The 17766-nt window shown below is 44.3% G+C and overlaps 1 protein-coding gene across 2 annotated transcripts in view; it reads right to left on the bottom strand.

The window, feature by feature from the left end:
* The window catches only part of PAFAH1B1 (platelet activating factor acetylhydrolase 1b regulatory subunit 1), an 88087-nt gene extending 70680 nt beyond the window's left edge, over window positions 1–17407 (bottom strand). Inside the window, exon 1 of one of the 2 annotated variants that reach the window (XM_055001250.1) lies at window positions 17125–17407. The gene's annotated coding sequence lies outside the window, so the exon portion shown is untranslated. The remainder of the gene's footprint in view (window positions 1–17124) is intronic. The other variant, XM_055001251.1, reaches the window with a different exon arrangement.
* Between the last annotated feature and the right edge of the window lie 359 nt (window positions 17408–17766).

Here is a 17766-nt window from a genome sequence, read left to right as displayed (position 1 = left end):
TCCGGATCGTAAGGCCTCAGCAATTGATCTTAAGAGTCTCCATGCACAAATGTCTTGTCTTTATGAAACGATTTACAAATTTTAAGTCCAAGATTGCTCGTCAGTCCCCGGGGTTTTTTTTGGAACTGTGAAGAATACTGAATACACACCGCTCCTTCCCTCCGGAGGAGGAAATTCTATTGCCTCGATGTTTAGGAGGTGGCTTATGGCTTTTAAGGTGATGAGTCTTCTCTGGGGGTCCTTGCAAAGCGGGAATTTTATGAAACGACCCAGTGGGTAGGATTCAAAATCTATCAAGTATCCTTTGGAAACTACTTCTAAAGTCCATGTGTCTGCCTTTGACTCCACCCAGGTATGATGAATCTGAAGTAGCCTCCCTCCCACCGGGCCCCAATCGGAGTCAGGATTTTGGGGCTTTGGCTTCAAACTCCTGTCTATCACCACTAGATTGATTGAACCAGGTGGACCTGGCTCCAAAGGAGGTTCGTTTGAAGTTTGGCTTGTTGTTCCAAGAGGATCGTCTGGTGTCCTGTCGAACTCTTGCCAAGGAGTGATGGGTACAAAAGGACTGGAAGTTGGACATACGCCTATCAAGACTCCTAAGCGACTTGGGTAAGGCTTTCTTCTTATCTTGCATTTCCACCAGGACTTTTTCCAGAGAATCTCCAAAGAACTTGTCACCCTGGAATGGGTAGGCCATGAGTATGAATTTGGAGCGAAGGTCTGCTGGCCAAGCTCTCAACCAAAGGAACCTCCTCACGACCGCTTAAGAAGCTATGGCTCAAGATGAAAAGGTCAGAAAGTCTAGGGTGGCATCAGCTGCGAAGGTGTTAGCCTTTAAAATCCTATTTGCTCCTTCCAGGAGACATCTATGATTCCCTGAAATCAGCTGAATCAGTTTGCAAACCCAGACTACTGATGTTCTGGTTACGATCGAAGCAATGGACGAGACTCTTATGGCCATAGCCAAGGCCTCGTGAGCCCTCCTGAGGGCTGCTTCAGCTTTCCTGTCCATGTTGTCTTTGATGGAGCCCTGGCCATCCTCAGCTAGGAGAGCCAGCAACTGAAGGGCAGCAACTAGTGCATCAATGCGGGGAATCTGCAATAACTCAATAGCATATGTAGGTAAAGCATACAATTTTTTAACTGCAGTCGGATAAGATTTGCTAGTTGCTGGGGCCACCCACTCGGCCTTCAACTGCCTCTCGAAATACTCAGGAAAAGGGAAAACCTTTTCTGCATTGTCAGCTCTAGGGGAAAATTCTTTACAGCCTTTAGGTCTAGAGGTCTTGCCCTGCTTAGAATCCTCCCCTTCCCCAGGAGGGGGCTTCTTGGAGGTCTAGGGCAGTTAGAGATTTAGACAGCAGCAACTGGTAATCGTCAGCCTTGAACAACCTGTCTGGCTGATCTGGCATGCTAACAATCTCCTCTTCAGAAAGAAACCCCCCATCTTCCCTATACTTGCTATCAGAGGAAGATCCCCCCCCCCAAGTCTCAGTCCTGTCCCTGGTGCCACTGGGGGCTGATTTTTGTGCCGCTTTAGTAGGCCACATATTGGTGATGCAACATTGTTTGGGGGAAGAGGGGGGGAGAACTTGCCTCGCTTGCTGACCTGGGTTGAGACTGGCACAACCTTAAGAATTCCTCCCTCATAGTCTGCCTCAAGAGGGTCATGAAGTCTGGTTGGAAGGGAAGGGTAGCCCTGTCAGGTACGTTACCGTCCGACATTGAGTCCAAAATGGCGGTCTGCAGGGTCCAATTTGCCCTGGAAGGGCCCGGTGCGGATCCTCCCGCCGGGAGGATGGCAGGCACGTATTCAGGCGGGCTCCGCTGCCATTTCCCACCTTTTTGTTTGCCGTCACCTCCGCGCTCTTCTCTGCCTACAGGCAGGATTGTGCTGTTGATTTGGAGCCAGATTGCTTTTTCTTACGTTTGGAAAGTGTACATGGCTCTGAGGCCGGAAAGGTGCTGGGATTCCATTCCTGCTGTGCAAGCAGGACGGTACCAGGTGGCTTGGCATCTCCTGCTGTTAACGCCGCTGTAATTAGGCTCCCCTCCTCACCGTTCATAAAACTCCCATTGGAGTCTATTAGCTCCATAGCTTGTAGATCTTGTTGATTGTGTAGCTCAGCAGAGGCAAGAACAGAATAAGAAAAGCAAAGAAGCAGCGACTGTATAATGAAGAAGCAAATAGCGGAGAGAGGAAGGCTGAGTAAAACGAAAAGTGAAAATGAAAGTAGTGAAGAGAAATGGCAGAGAGATCTGCCAGAGCTACTGCTCTCCCTGGAGGCAGGAAAGAACTAAGGGAGAGGGTGTTCCCACCGCCAACATGAAAGAGGAAGAAACTTGACTTCCTGCCTCCCTGATTGGGCAAAGGGAATCACCCAAGATGTCCCCCGCCTCAGAGGGAGAAGATGCAGTGACACTCCAGGCGCCCTGTCTGCTGACCTCTTCGCCCGGTCCCGCCTGAAGCCCCGCTAGAAGCTAGCAGCAGCCAGACACCGTCTGCTGTGTGGGGAAGGGGGGGGGAGAGAGGGGCCCTGAAACTCCCCCACACACACAGCGGAGGGGAAGAGGGGTGCCCGGCAACAGCCCCATGCCTGCACTCCCCTCCCTGCCGCTCTGTAAAGCTTAAACTTAAAGCTGCAAGGACCTATACTTCCCATCAAACTTTGAGCTAAGCAGACATGTGTAGAACTCTAGTAACTCGTCACATTTAGTTCGGCTCCTGGTGAGATGACCTGATTATGCACTGAGACCTGTAAAAATCAGTCATTCTAGAGCATTACTTTTGATAGCTTGTATAGGCAGAGCAATGATTACAAATACACTTAGCAATTAAGATAGTGTATAGTATTTTGGGAAGAAGAGCTATACTGAGAGTTAACATTCCCAACTTTAAAGAAGGCCTTTTTCTTTTTAGGTTTTCATAATTCTTAGGGCAAGATTCAGCTCTAATAACACCTCAGAGACCACTTTAGAGAGTTAGTCTCTAAGGTGTTACTGGACTCGAATCTGGCCTATGTTACTTGAGAGTAAACCTTAGAATGGCAATACTTCCATCCAAAAAAAGACAAGCTACATTCATCAAGTTAGTTTAATTTACAGAGTGGGCAACATACAGGCTTGAGATTAAAACTAGATGCATTGTTAAACTACACAAATTTGAGAGGTGCTGTGGCAGCACATCATTTTGGAAGAAAAATATTTCAAAGAGTAGAGTATCTGCTTTAAAAATAGCCCTTTGATGTACATATAATAAAATAAGTGTTTATTTAAACATTAACAAGCTAACAATCTAGCCCGCAATCTAGCACATTTTGTAACACCTGTTACTGACTTTTTTTTTTTTAAAAAATAACTCATTAAACTGTCCAAATGACGGTCTTGTGCCTGGACTATTAACAGCAAGCCCAGCATTGGAAAAAGCATTCTGCAGTCACAATCCTGAAATGCACAGGAAACCCACTGCCAGTTTTTTCATACTTTAGAAAACAGACAGCATTTACAGCAATGTGTAAGTAAATGACCTTCTCAGAGAAGGGGTGGCTGTCCCTGACTTGAAGAAGGCAGTGGTTTATCCACTCCTACAGGAAGTTACTCTGGAGAGATGAATAACTATTGTCCATTCTCAAATGTCCTATTCTTGAGCAAGGCAACTGAACAAGTAGTTGCTGGCCAACTTCAGGCATTCCTAAATGAAGCAGATTGTTTGAATCCATTCCAATCTGGTTTCAGGCCTGGTCATGGGTCTGAAACAGCCTTGGTCGCCCTAGTGGATGACCTGTGCTGGGAGATGGACAAGGAGCGTGACCTGTTAATTCTCCTGGGCCTCTCAACAGCTTTTGATACCACTGGCTATGGTATTCCTCTGGATCATCTTTTTAGGTTGGGACTGAGAGGCACTGCTTTGAGGTGGTTACAGTCCTACTTCAAGGGTAGGTTTTGGAGAGTGGTGCTGGGGGACTGCCACTCTATCCCTTGGCCTCTGACCTACAGTGTTCCAAGGTTCTATCTTGTCCTCAATGCTTTTCAAGATCTATGTAAACCCACTGAAAGAGGTCATCCAGAGATCTGGGCTGAGTTGCCACCAATACATGGATGACACTCAGCTCTATGTGCACCTCCTACAGATCCCAGAGAGTCTGTGGAAACTATGAAGAAGTGCCCGGACACAGTTTTGGATAGAGCTAACAAGCTGAAACTTAATCTCCATGAACCGGAGGTGATAGTGGTAGGGCAGGGGAGGTTTGACTGAGGAATGGGGATATCTACTGTTCTGAATGGGGTTGCCTCCTCCTAAAGGAGCAGTTTGTAACTTGACATGCTGCTGAATATGGATGGGCTTTCAGCTGAATAAACAGGTGGCAGCGGTAACGATGGGTACCTTTCACCAGCTCCAGGTGGTGAGACAGCTGCTGCCCTACCTACCTGGAAAAGGTTTTGCCGCTGTGCTGCAAGCCCTGATAACATCTAAATTAGATTGTTGAAATGTGCTCTACATAAAGTTGTCCAGAAGCTACAGAATGCTGCAGCCAGATTGTTGACTGGAATGGCTCACAGAAACCACATCAGTCCAGTCTTGTTCCATTTACACTGGCTCCCAATTTGTATCTGGATTCAATTAAAAGTACTGGTACTGACCTTTACAGCCCTATACCGCTTGGGACCAACATACCTTCTCCCACATTAACCTGCCCATCCATGCCAAGTATATTCGGAGGCCTTGCTTTGTTGCCCCCATCATCTGAGACTAGACAGGCGGCAACCCAAGAAAGGGCCTTCTCAGCTGAGGCACCAAAACTTTGGAACTCCCTCCCCAGGGAGATATGCCTGTCTCTCCCTCTGTCATGTCTTCCACCAGCAGGTGAAGACTTCTTGTTTTGTTTGGTGTCCCCCCAGTAAACTCTTACTGGCCCTTCCTTTCTGGTTGTGTTTTTACTGTATTGTTAAATATTATACATGCATTTAAAATATTGTTTTAAATGTTCTAATGTGTGATGTTCTCCACCTTGGGAGCCCTATTTGGATGGAAAGACAAAGGTTTTAAATAAATGAGTAAAAAGGTCCTTATTGTTTAATCATTTGAATGTTTTAATGTTTTACATCCCTAATCCCTACACAGAGATGATGCACAGAAAAAAACCCCAGAAAGGTCATTCCTTGTACAGACTGGGCTTTCCTCCATTTTTTCCAGTATATAAATGATGCATGTTATGCTATTAAAGCAGTGAATTTAGGTTTGATAGGGAAGTACTGCATTTTCACCAAAATTGGGGGGGGGGTTGCCCCAAAAGACAAACAGTTTATCTCCAGGACTTCAAATTTTCCAGAACTCTTTTATCATGCATTACCAATTTAAAATGTTTATCTCCACATGTGAAATATTCAAGTATAACCAGGGTGGATTTGATTTAAATTGTAATACTCAATTAAATCATGGTTTTCTACAGACAAGCTATTTCTTGCTGGTTGTTATAACCTTAATATTTACAACTCAGTTTCATTTTTAGAACAATAATTTCTCAGGCTAGTTATATCAGAAAACTAATGATTGTTTGGCTATTCGCCATTTGAAACAGATGATTATGAAATCATTACAAGATGACCACTATCCAGTTTAATATGTGAATCATTCAAATTTGAACAACTTTTTTTTTGCTTTTCTCTTTTGCCGCCTACTGCCATTATAGGTTTTCTTTTCAAGGGAGAGAATAATATGATAAATCTCAAGCTACTCAAAGATCTCAAGACTTCTGGAGTATTCTTTAAAAAGTTTCATTTTCATTTTTACTGCTTGCCCTCCCTCCTCACATTTAGCTATTTCAACATCTTCCTTGTCCGGGTCTATTCTATCCCAAACAATCTTCTAGTCATTGAACTTCTTGAAGCTCATCACTTAAGAGGTAAAGGATTGATTCTGTGTACATAGATCTGAGGAAAAATAATAGGGCTGAGGTCTCTCTCAACTCTATATATTTATCTTAAACATTTTTGCTGTTCAGAAGAGGCAAGCTATCTCTGCAGACACAAATTCAGTTTTGCAAACTGCAAAACCAAGCATCTGTGATGGTATCTTCTAGATAGAAAAAATTACCGAAAATAATCTTACAGAAACCTCTGGGAGAACATAACATTGGGTTCTTAATGAATGAATTAATGGAATTCACTTACAAATTGTCAACATTGTATGACTATACAGTCTCATATAACATAATCTAAAATTCATCTATTTCCTGATTAAAAACCTTTGGGTTATAATGTACCTTAAATAGAAAACTCTCTTTTATCAAATAAAATCCAATTTAAAATTAAAAATCTGATTTTTAAAAATTAGAATACCATTGATTTTTATCCATCTTGAATATAATGATAAATCATTGCTGGAATTGTGAGGCGCTGACCCTCTTGTCTGCCATGAACCTGCACAAAAGGAATGGCAAGACCAGCCTTTGCATTGATGTCCATCAAGTGAGATACATACCAGGTCACTACTATACTTGCCAATTTAGGAGATGTTCTTCAGTAACTGGAACAGTTCACATCTCATTCTTTTTTTAAAAAATCAACACATCATTCTGTGTCTCAGCCCTACCACCTTTGCATATGGATGTCTTTTGCTTGTGCCATCTTCCATACTAATAGCCAAGTGGCCCTGATCTGAGCATACTTAAATCTGAAGACTGGAACCAAGAACAGACATATCTTCCTACACACCTGCAAAATGCCACCAGTTTGCAGAAAAATCTGAAATCTTGCCCTGAAACCACATGACGTACGTGACTCATCCAGGCCCAGCTGCTTCCTACTGCTCAACAGCAGCCCCCCCACCTCCCAAGGCCTGTGTAGTATTGTGGCTAGAGATCCAGAGTTGGATCTAGGAGATCCAGGTTTGAACCACCACTCTGTTACAGAAGCTTACTGAGAGTCTTTGATCCAGTCACACACTCTCAGCTTACATAACTTACTTCACAGGGTTGTTGTGACAATAATATGGAGGCAAGGAGAATGATGTAAGCTGCTTTGGGTGCCCATTGTGGAGAAAGGCAGTATAATAAATTAAAAATACAGATGAAGACGTGGGGGGGGGGAGGGTGCAGCTAAAAGGTGAAATAGTAAAGAGTCCAGTGGCACCTTTAAGACTAACCAACTTTATTGTAACAAGCTTTCGAGAACGACAGCTCTCTTCATCAGATGCAGAGAGCTGTGGTTCTCGAAAGCTTATGCTACAATAAAGTTGGTTAGTCTTAAAGGTGCTACTGGATTCTTTACTCTTTTGCAACTACAGACGAACACGGCTAACTCCTCTGGATAAAAGGTAAGTTGTTTAGTGGTTCTGAAGGAGAGAAGAACCTGGGGGAAAGTGAGCAAATGAAGGCTGCCAGCAGGAGGGAAAGAGGAAATAGTCTGGGGAAGGGATGATGGGGGGCGGGGAGTCTTGCAGGTTCCCACTAAGTATCTAGGCTGGCTCAGCCAGCACAATGCAACGGGGCCATAGGAGAGAAGGAGAGGGGAAAGGTGAAGAGGGAGGGGTAGGTAAAGGTGAGTGGGAAAGAGTAGGAAGCAGGATAGAGGCTATGGGGGCAAGGTAGGGAAAGAGAACATGGTGGGCGAGGGAGAAATAAGATGCCCCCCTGCAAGTCTTTTTGGGTCCCCACTTGTTAACTAATAATAGTTAAATGACACATCTGTCAAGGAATTCAATGGCAATTTCCCTTTGAAGCAACACAGGACTGCAATAACTCTTAAAATGCCATTAAAAACAGGTTGCAATTATGGACCTTCTCTAATTAAAGGGGCTTATACACACTTGTGTTTCAGGCAGGGAGAAGCTGACACCTCACCGGAAACCCACCAGCAATTCCTATAAATTCACCAGATCTTGCCAGTACTCTCATCTGGACAGTATGGAGTGATCTAGGTGGATTGAGAAGATCTGATTGATGGATGGTCCTGCTTTGTGCTAGATTGTCTGGTTGCTTAGTTGCCCTTTGGGATAGCTGTACTGGATGCCCTTTGGGGGTCTTTAAATTATGATCCTACGGAGTCTAGTATAGTATGCGTGCACACCTTTTTCTGTCAATAAGTACAGTTCAACCTTGTTTGTTCCAATGCCTCTTTCAGCTCTGGAAGCCGCACACATGTACTAAAGAGAAAAGAGAGGCATCCCCAGTCAACAGCAAACAAATTAGGGAAGGGGGAATGGGATATAACTGGTACACTCATTTGCTAAAAACCTGTAATCAGAACAGTCACTTGAGAAAAGTTGGACAACATTTGGTGGTCACCTACAGCTCACAAGTCAAGCCAGTTCAACACATTATCAATGACCTACAACCCATGCTGGATTGTGACACTTTTCTCACACGGGCACTGGCGGGGGGGGGGGGGAAGCAGACCTTTTCTTGCTTACAGACAGCTTACTAACCTGAAGCAACTACTCACCCACAATGATAAACTGCTTAACAATAACATGGACTCTGGTACGAAGGCCTGCAACAAACCAAGATGCCAACTTTGCTCTCATATAGATCTGAGCAACACCATCAGTGGACCCACCAACATCAGCCATACCATCTCGGATTCATACTCCTGCTCATTCTCCAATGTCATCACTTGTCAGCAATGCCCTTCCACCCTCTACATTGGACAAACTGGCCAGTCCCTTTGACAAAAAATTAATGGACACAAGTCTGACTTCAGAAACCAAAACACTCAAAAATCAGTGCAGGAACATTTTAACCTTCCAGGACATTCAGTTGCTGACATAAAAGTAGCAGTTATCCTGCAGAGGCATTTCAAAGGGAGATTAGAAAGATTAGAGAGACTGCTGAATTGCAACTGGTAACAAAGCTCGAGACAATGCATCCACCTGGACTGAATCGTGACATTGGCGTCCTGTCTCATTACCAATGCTAACTGAGAGCCAGTTTGGTGTAGTGGTTAAGAGCGCGGGACCCTAATCTGAAGAACCGGGTTTGACTCCCCACTCCTCCACTTGAAGCCAGCTGGGTGACCTTGGGTGAGTCACAGTTTCTAGGATCTCTCTCAGCCCCACCCACCTCACAGGGTGCATGTTGTGGGGATAATAACAACATACTTTGTAAACCACTCTGAGTGGGTGTTAAGTCATCCTGAAGGGCGGTATATAAATCGGTTGTTGTTATTATTATTATTTACTCCACACCCACTACCCCCCTGCAAACCCCACCCTATTCAATCATACCTGCTATTGCCATTCACTGGCTATTATCATTCAGCTTCTGTAATCGCTCCACTCTCCAAGATGTAAGGACAGATGGACCCACATTCTAGCTGTATCTGAAGAAGTGAGCTGTGACTCACAAAAGCTCTATCCACATGGTAAAACAACTTCTAGAGCAGTGTTTCCCAACCAGGGTTCCCTCAGGACATCATCAGGGGCTCCATGAGAAATAAATAATTTGAAATACCGTGGAAAGTACCAAATATCCCTCGAAATATCACACTGATTAAGGTTATGCAGGCTGAGTAAGAGAGAGTGCATGCAGCTCTTTACAAATACATTTTCTTGACAATAATTTAGCAGTAATTGAATTGTGCTCCCCACTATCAACTTTTCTGGCCTGTAAACATTCTCTTAGGTAGGGGTTCCTCCATGCAAAAAAGTTTTGAAAACACTGTTCTGAAGGAAGAACAAAGGTTATCATTATGGCTTAGCAATTCAGATATTCAACCAAATCACAGCATAAGCAACAAGGTGCAAAACATATTCAAGTCATGGTTTTCATCAGCCCTGCAACATAACTTGTCTTAAACATACAATGGCTTTAAGTGTTGTTTCAGTATTTGCAAAGACAGTTGCTTCCTGAATATCACACCAAGATGGCATGGCCAAAAAAGTCTTTGAAGTGGCAAAAAATAACAGAAGAGGCATTTGACATCAGGCTTCATAGAAATTTGATTCACAAGTGGCTCCCTCGGAGAGAATGTTATTGTTCCAGTAGATCTATCCAAGAATGCATCAAGTGCTCTACATCTTAAATAAACCATGTTTGTTAATCTGAGGACACACAAAGTTTTAGAATCAAATAACTCTTCCAATAATCCAATAACTCTTAGTAATCATTTACATGAGGAACTATTGGACCTCAGTGACCAAGTCCAACATCTCTTAGGGTTGCCTTAGAAAAAGATGGGCTAAAGATGTCTTAAAGCTTTAGATAGTAAACCTTTCACTTATAAGATACACTAACATTATTAACACCAGATTTAACACTGCTTCAAATAATGCTGCAGAAATGCATTAACTGGTGTAATGTAATGTTTAAATAGTGTAATTGGAACAAAATTGGCACCCAAATACAAACCACTGTCATGGACACCTAAAAGACAGGGACTGAAAATGCACAGTGCCCATGAATAAATTGTCAAGATGATCTGTGAAGCTCTGTGAAGATAGGAAAAAGAGGTTCAATTTGGTAATATTTGACAGTGTGTTTCCAGCAAAGATTAATTTTTAAAAAAATCTTTAAAATTAATTTTATTTGAAGGAAATCTGAAATTGAATAGAAAAACAAAATGACATGGAAATGCATGAATCATAATTATTATTGAGCCCTGACCTGGATAGCCCAAGCAAGTCCAATCATGTCAGATCTCGGAACTAACCAGGCTTGGCGTTGGTTAGAAATTGGATAGGAGACCTCCAAAGGAGACCAGAGTTGCAGAGGCAGGCAATGACAAACCACCTCTATTAGTCTCTTGCCTTGAAAGTCCCAGGAGGGGTTGCTATAAGTCAGCGATGACTTGAAGGCACTTTCCACCTCCAATTATTGTTTTGGAGTTCCTGCTGAACCTGCAGACGAGCAGATCACAGGCATCTGAATTCAAGACTTACCATCCTGTATTTCTCTAGGATAATCCATAATGGGTGGCCTTGTACTCTCAAGTACTTGAGCACTGCAAAATACTCTGTTCTCTGATTATGAGTACTTATAACTCTGCCAACCAAAGCCCATGGACATTTACTTTCCACCTCAGTGAGAACCTCAAGTAACAACCAGCCCTTCCTTTGGGGAAGTGATGTACATTTACAGCCTCCTTCTACATCGACTTATTCAGAAGCCAGCCCCACTTTGTTTAGAAGCTACCTCCAAGTGTATGCAGAATTGTTGCCTTAACTTTCAAGTAAGTGGTATCCTTGCAAAAGTACGAAGGAAAATCAGTCTTATCCCTAAGGAGTTGTAATTCATTATAGCAAAGGCATGTGGTTGCATGACCAAACATTTGGATTATGCTCTTAGACTATATAAAAGCCCAAACTGCAAGACAATGCCTCAAGGGTTTTATGAACCAGTTAATATGGTTTATTTGGGAAACTTCAAACTGGGAAATTTGATTTAAAATTGAACTCTCTCTCTTTGTGATATAAATAAATGCTTTCAAAATAACTTTATTTAAACCAGGATGTTTTTAAATGGGCAAAATACATCCATCACTCCAGCAGCCCAAAACCAATTGTTTTAACATACATTTCCCAGCAGTACTGCATTTCCTTAACAGTACTATTAAGTAACCTTAACAGTACTGTCAAAGTTCTAACACTTTAATTTTTCCTCTCACATAAACTCAAGCAGCAAATTGTTTAAGTAAAATATGATCAAACAACTCATCCAGAGATCCAACTTAATTAGCAAACCCTATATGTTAGCCACTAAAGATTATGCAACCCAAATTACAGCAAGCTAACTCAGCTTCCAAAACTAGAACTTAAGAGTACAGCTTAAATGAAATCTTAGGATGAGGATGTTGCCTCATATGTAATTCACAAAAGGCCTTATTAATCTTTAGTGAATGTAGCATTCGGACCTCTGTGGATTTCAGAAATAACAAAGCACCATCTACCTTGGTTTGCAGTTGACCAAATCAAGGATCTAATTATGCCTGGGCTGCAAATTAGCATCACATGCTTTCTGGTAGCTTTGACTTCTATACATGGTTCTTAGATCCTCACAGATACTAGGATTTCTTAAGCATTTCACTAAATCTGCCTCTGAAGATCCAAAGGTCAGTGAGGTAAACTTAATAATGTAACAGAATACATAACCAGATCACTGGATGAACTCAGACATCATGACCAACTTCATATCACTGTTAAGAGAACAAGGAGCACACACACACACACAACTTTATTATATAACTAGCTAAAGATACAATACATAAGAGAATGTTAGTTGCCCAAGAATACTATGCCACATTCATAAGAGACAGTTAACAGCATAACAAAATGAAATCCGGCCCTTAAGTCAGAGTTGACTTATGGCAACCCCTAGTGGAGTTTTCATGGCAAGAGACTAACAGAGGTGGTTTGCTGTTTCCTGCCTCTGCAACTCAAGTCTTCATTGGAGGTCTCCCATCCAACTACTAACCAAGGCCAACCCTGCGTAGCTTCTGAGATCTGACGAGATCAGGCTCTCCTGGCCTATCCCGGTCAGGGCAACAGCATAACAAATCTACCCTTTTTCCAGGGAAGTTGCCTAGTAAACATACACAAGTAGCATCATGGCTGGAATCTTATGCTCCATACATATGAACTGTTCTCCATGCTATTTCAATTAGAACAACCATGGCCTCTGTTGTGTGCACACAGTACGTCTCACATTATGAAAGATTATCCACCAATAAATAAGAATTGGCAAAGAGTAGACAGAGCCTACCCTCGCTTAATGTGACTATCACAGGTTGGTTAAAGGACATTAATAAAAACTGATCTGCATGATGTGATCTTAAAACATTCTTGCATTCAGAACCACTATTTTTAAGTCAGATATGAGACAGAATTCCCTAACAGCAACAGGGGAAAACTTTAACCGATACACAGAGCGCACCTATGCATTGAACAGCACAATTAAAATCATTCAAACGGTTTAGATCCTTCACTTATAGCAAGAAGCAACATTCCTGAAATTCTAAAAGAAGGGTATACACATTAAACTTGACTTCCAACACATTAATACCTGTACCAGTAAGGATGCCCTTCAACAAGACCACAGGCAAGATTGCAAAGCCAAAAAAACACATATAGGCATACAGTAAATAACGGACAAAATATCAGTCATAACTTTGCGGGGGCCTTCAGAAGCAACCAATGTGCTTGATTATCACTGGTGTTCAAAAGGAACTGTGCAGCACAGAAGGCAGAAAACACAGAGCCTGAGGGACAGCTATCCAAAGAATGCCAGGTACTGCACAGGAAAGAAAATATATGTCAAGTATTGAGATGGAAAACTATTTAAAGATCATACGTCTCTCCTTCAAATGAGAACATTTAAATTTGTTAGCAGCCTTGGTGGCCCTTGTAAGGACAGAAAAATGTGTTAAATAAATAAATTAAATTAAAATATTCAGTTCAATCCCAAAAGGTCAAAATATTTGTTTAACTGGAAGCTCCTCAGGTATTTTCACCTAAGGAATTAGATTTGTCATTAACAACTTGGAGTTCAGTACGAACACTGCTATGCCTCATTAAATGTGTAAGAAAGGGGGAACCATATTCACAATTTCATCCAAACACTTCTTATAGCCTTTGTCCTGTGTTCTTGCTGTCTTTCAAAAAATTTGTGCAAGACTCCCAGCAAACACTACTAAAAGCATCCTTGCATATGACTAAATGCATCACTTCAAAGCAGAATAATCTTCCTCAATCTGATTTTACTCTGGGAGGCAGCACAGCATACCGTGTTGGAGTAACAATGCACCTCTAAAAAATGTCCAAACAAATACAGAAACAAAACCTTAATAAAGAAATCTAACATGTATTAGTTGTGTAAGGCATTCCTTAAACTCAATGATTTACATAAGATAAGGTCAACAAGTGAAAATATATGTCAGTCTGTGAAAGATAACCAGACAAAAAAAGCCTTGCAACAGTGACTGGTCACTTTACTGCTACACAAATCAAGATCCACCCTGCAGGGAAATGGGGGGAAAACCAAACAGAATACTACACTTGCTTGATTTCTGCACCACTAGACTCCTCCCTAAAGAATAGACTTCATTGTTACTGCAATTACTATGCCCTCCACCCCAGCCAAAACACAGGCAGAAGGGAAAAAATGCTATGAAAAGGGTAATCTAGACGTTTCTTAGCTTCTGCCTTACTCCACCCAGTGTCTCCTCTGCTCAATGGCTGCACACATCGTCCATAAACACAATCAAACCAAATGAGAAAACACAAAACAATCTGGACAAAATTAGGTTTCTGTAGCAAAAGCTTTTGTTAACTGTTTTCTTTGTTCAGCATCCCAATGTATTTCAGAGATATTAGAATTACTTCCATTATCACAGGAAAATTGTGGAGGTTTTTTTAAGCCTTTCCCCACCCTTGATCCACACGTACAGTTGAATGGCACAAAAATATTTATTAAATTATAAATCTCTGAAAATGCAGATCATTCCTTCCCCTCCTCCCACAACACAGTATACAAATGACATCTGTATGGTAGAAAGAAAGCCCAGAAAAACTGCATATGCAAACAGGTTAATGTGCTTAAACATCACTATTCTTGTGGGGGGGGGGTAGTGAAAGCTGTTAATATAGCTCAAGCAGCCAAACACTCAATCCGCTAGAAAATCCACTGCAAAATTATCTGACCTGCAACAACCAAGTCCTACTGCAGCAATATCGGGACAGATTTTTTTCTAACCGTTGCTACCAAGGCAAAGGGATATTGCTGTTATTCAAGGCTGAGAGTGCAGCATCTCTTCCAAAGCATGCCCCCCCCTACTGCCAAAAACGTCTCTTAAAAGCAAGTGAGCCACCCCCCAACTTCTTCATAGAGGTCAAGACAGCAGAGAACCGGTTACAATAAAAGCTGCATTCTGACTGAACATGATAATGGGAATTCCTTACCTGCGTTTCTAAAATCAAATCTGCTCCCCAATCCACCCAAAGTATTTTTGGCAGCACAATTTCATCTTTAAACTACCATCAATGAGGTTCAAAACCCCCATGCAGCATCTGATCTTTCTACCCTTCGTTTTCCAACACTACCTCCTCCCATTTTTGCTGCAGCTCCTTTTGAAGGTCTGAGCCACCTCCTATCAAAAGATTTTCCTCTTACTCAGTCACTGCAGGGAGATGGGTGGGAAAAAGGCCTCCTGACAGAGGACCAGATTAGAGCTGTCAGATATCTCTTTATTTTGAACATTACAGGCTCTTTCCTTTAATAATCCAACACTTCAGATCTTAACTTTATTTATTTTAATAAACAGGCCACCAAGCCACCAAATTCTCCTCCATCTCTGTAGACAGGAAGAGTGAATTAAATAAAAACAAGAGGGGAGCGTGGAAAAAGAAGCAAGACCTAGGATATATCCTCTCTCCATATAAAACTATCTTTCTTTATCTCCAGGTCTTTATTAAGGTTGCTATTACTACTATAACTTCCTATGCCCTTATTTCTTGCTAAGTCATGAGGAACACACACGGTGAATGCAGATGGTTAAATATGAGATAAGGGGAAAGCAGAGATAAGGGGGAAAGAGGCTAAAAATACAAGGAGATGTATGTTGTAGGGTATGTGTGTTGTGAGACAAAGCTTATAGGAATACTAGGCCAAAACATTAATAGGTTATGTGGAGGTGGAAAGCAGGGCGATGAGAACAGATTATGGGATGGCTGGGGAAACATGGGTGATTGCATGAGGTTTACAAACAAGCGAAGATACTGGGTTTCAAGGAAAAGCGGCTGGGAAAGAAGGGGATATAAACAAGCTAGGCTTTATAAATAAGCTGAACATTGGAGATTCAGCTCTGATTGTTTCAGTAGCTACTCCAAAGATTATCACTACCAGGATGCTGGAAACTTCTAAAAGGTTGGCTGGGTAGTAGGAGAGGAAACTGGCCTGAAGAATGAAGGGCCAGGGCAAAGCAGCCCTGTGTTCTCCTTCCCCTGCCATTCGGGGGCGGGGGGGGGGGGGGAGATGAAACAGAAACAGAGCAATAGAGGATGGAGAGCAGCAGGTACAAGAAATGAAAACTACACTGGCTGAGAGGGGGTGAGGTGGAAGGCAAAGGGTGGGGGAAGACAAGAAGCACTCCTCTAGCAAACCAGGTTCAGAGCAAAGTAAAGAAAGCAGGGGGGAAATGCTTATGGGTTGGAGCCATTATGGTATAAGCCGGGACTGAACAGATGGAGGATGACAAGATGGATCATATCCACTTGGACCAGAAGCATGAGAGATGGTGATGTTTCAGTGAGCGAGTGGTACATAGGCACAAAAAGAGCGGTAAGGTCCTCTTTTCTCTCCCATCCCAAGTTATTTATAACTGATTTGGGGGTGGGGGTCGTTACCCTGCATACCTAACAGCAACACCTATACTCACCTCAGGCAAGGCAGTTTATACCATTAAAAGAACCCAGGAAGATAAAAAGAAGTCCGTTAGGCCTCATTAGAAAAAGATAATCCTCCTCCCCCCCAAAGGCATCGGTGTTGAAAAAGAGAATACTCCTTCGCATCATTTTAAAAGGTGGAGGGAGGCAGTCATAACCTCTTCATCCTCCCGTTACACACACAGAGGACGGGAAAGAGCAGGAAAAAAGAGGCTCCTGTAGCCGCCGAATGCCTCTGTGGGTGTGGAAAGCCTCCACAAAGCACGGGCACGCGGGTGGGCAGCAAAGGCGGCCAAGAGCCCCTCCTGCACCCCCCCCCCGACATTTTCTTGCCTAGTCACCCCAAAGAGACGGAAAGCCGGCCTGCGGCGGGAGGGAGCGGCGCTCCGCGGGAAGGGAGGCAGCGCAGGGGAGGGGCTGCCCGGAGGGGTTTCTTCTCGGGGGGGGGGGGCTGAGGGACCCTCCGCAGGGCGGGGGCGGCTGCGCCCTCCCTCCCCCCCCCTCCACCTCAACGGGCGCGGCGGCCATTTTGAGAGCGAGCGAGAAAGAAGCGAGGAGGGAGGGAGGGCGGACGGGCGGTGGAGCGGAGGCGGCGGCGGCGGCCAGAGCAGCAGCAGCAGCAGCCCGGCCTCCGGGGCCTACCTCCGCCCGCCCGCCCGCCCTTCCTTCCTGCAGCCGAGGCCAAGAGGGCTCGCCCGCGCGCCGCTCCCGACGCCCCTCCTGCGGGAGGCAGGGGCAGCTGGCCTTACCCGAGCCGGCGCCGGCGCTGGGCTGGCGAGAGGGAAGCGGCTTCACAACGCCGGGGAGGGGTGCGGCCCCCTCGCTTCGGGGCGGGAGAGCGGGGCTGTGGCGAGGCGGCGCCCGCGTCCCTACCTCCGCCCTCGCGGTCCCCTTCGCGCGCCCTTCCGAGCCGGCCTCGCTCCGGTCTGGCCTCCGCTCCGGTCTTGTCAGTGGCGCCCGGGCGGCCAGGAAGGAGGGAGGGGAGGAAGGAGCGAGAGAGAGGCGAGGAGGGAGCAGGCTCGGCCCGCCGCGAGCACTGCGCATGTGCGGCCAGCGGGGAGGGGAGGGGACAGGCGCCGGGAGACCATCTTGGAGAGGAGGCGGCGAGAGCTCGCCGCTTCCCGGCCTGCACCGCGCCGGCGCTGCCAGCTGCGGACGAGGCGACTGGCGTGCACTGCGCATGCCCGGCCTCGGCCTGAGCCTCTTCTTCGGCTTCTCCGGAGGCTCGGCTTCGTGTTTTTCTCAATCCGATAATATTGGCTTCTTCGGCTTCCGTAGCTGCTTCTGCTGATCCGTCAGGCGCTGCTCCAGCTCCTTGGCAATTTCACGTTCTTATTTTTATTATTCCGGAAACAGCGAATCCGTCTGTATTTCCACATTTGTCGCTGTTG

Source organism: Eublepharis macularius, chromosome 17 (assembly GCF_028583425.1).
Source record: "Eublepharis macularius isolate TG4126 chromosome 17, MPM_Emac_v1.0, whole genome shotgun sequence".
Lineage (NCBI taxonomy): Eukaryota > Metazoa > Chordata > Lepidosauria > Squamata > Eublepharidae > Eublepharis > Eublepharis macularius.
Note: the sequence above shows the minus strand (reverse complement) of the source record. Positions and strands in the feature narration are given on the sequence as shown.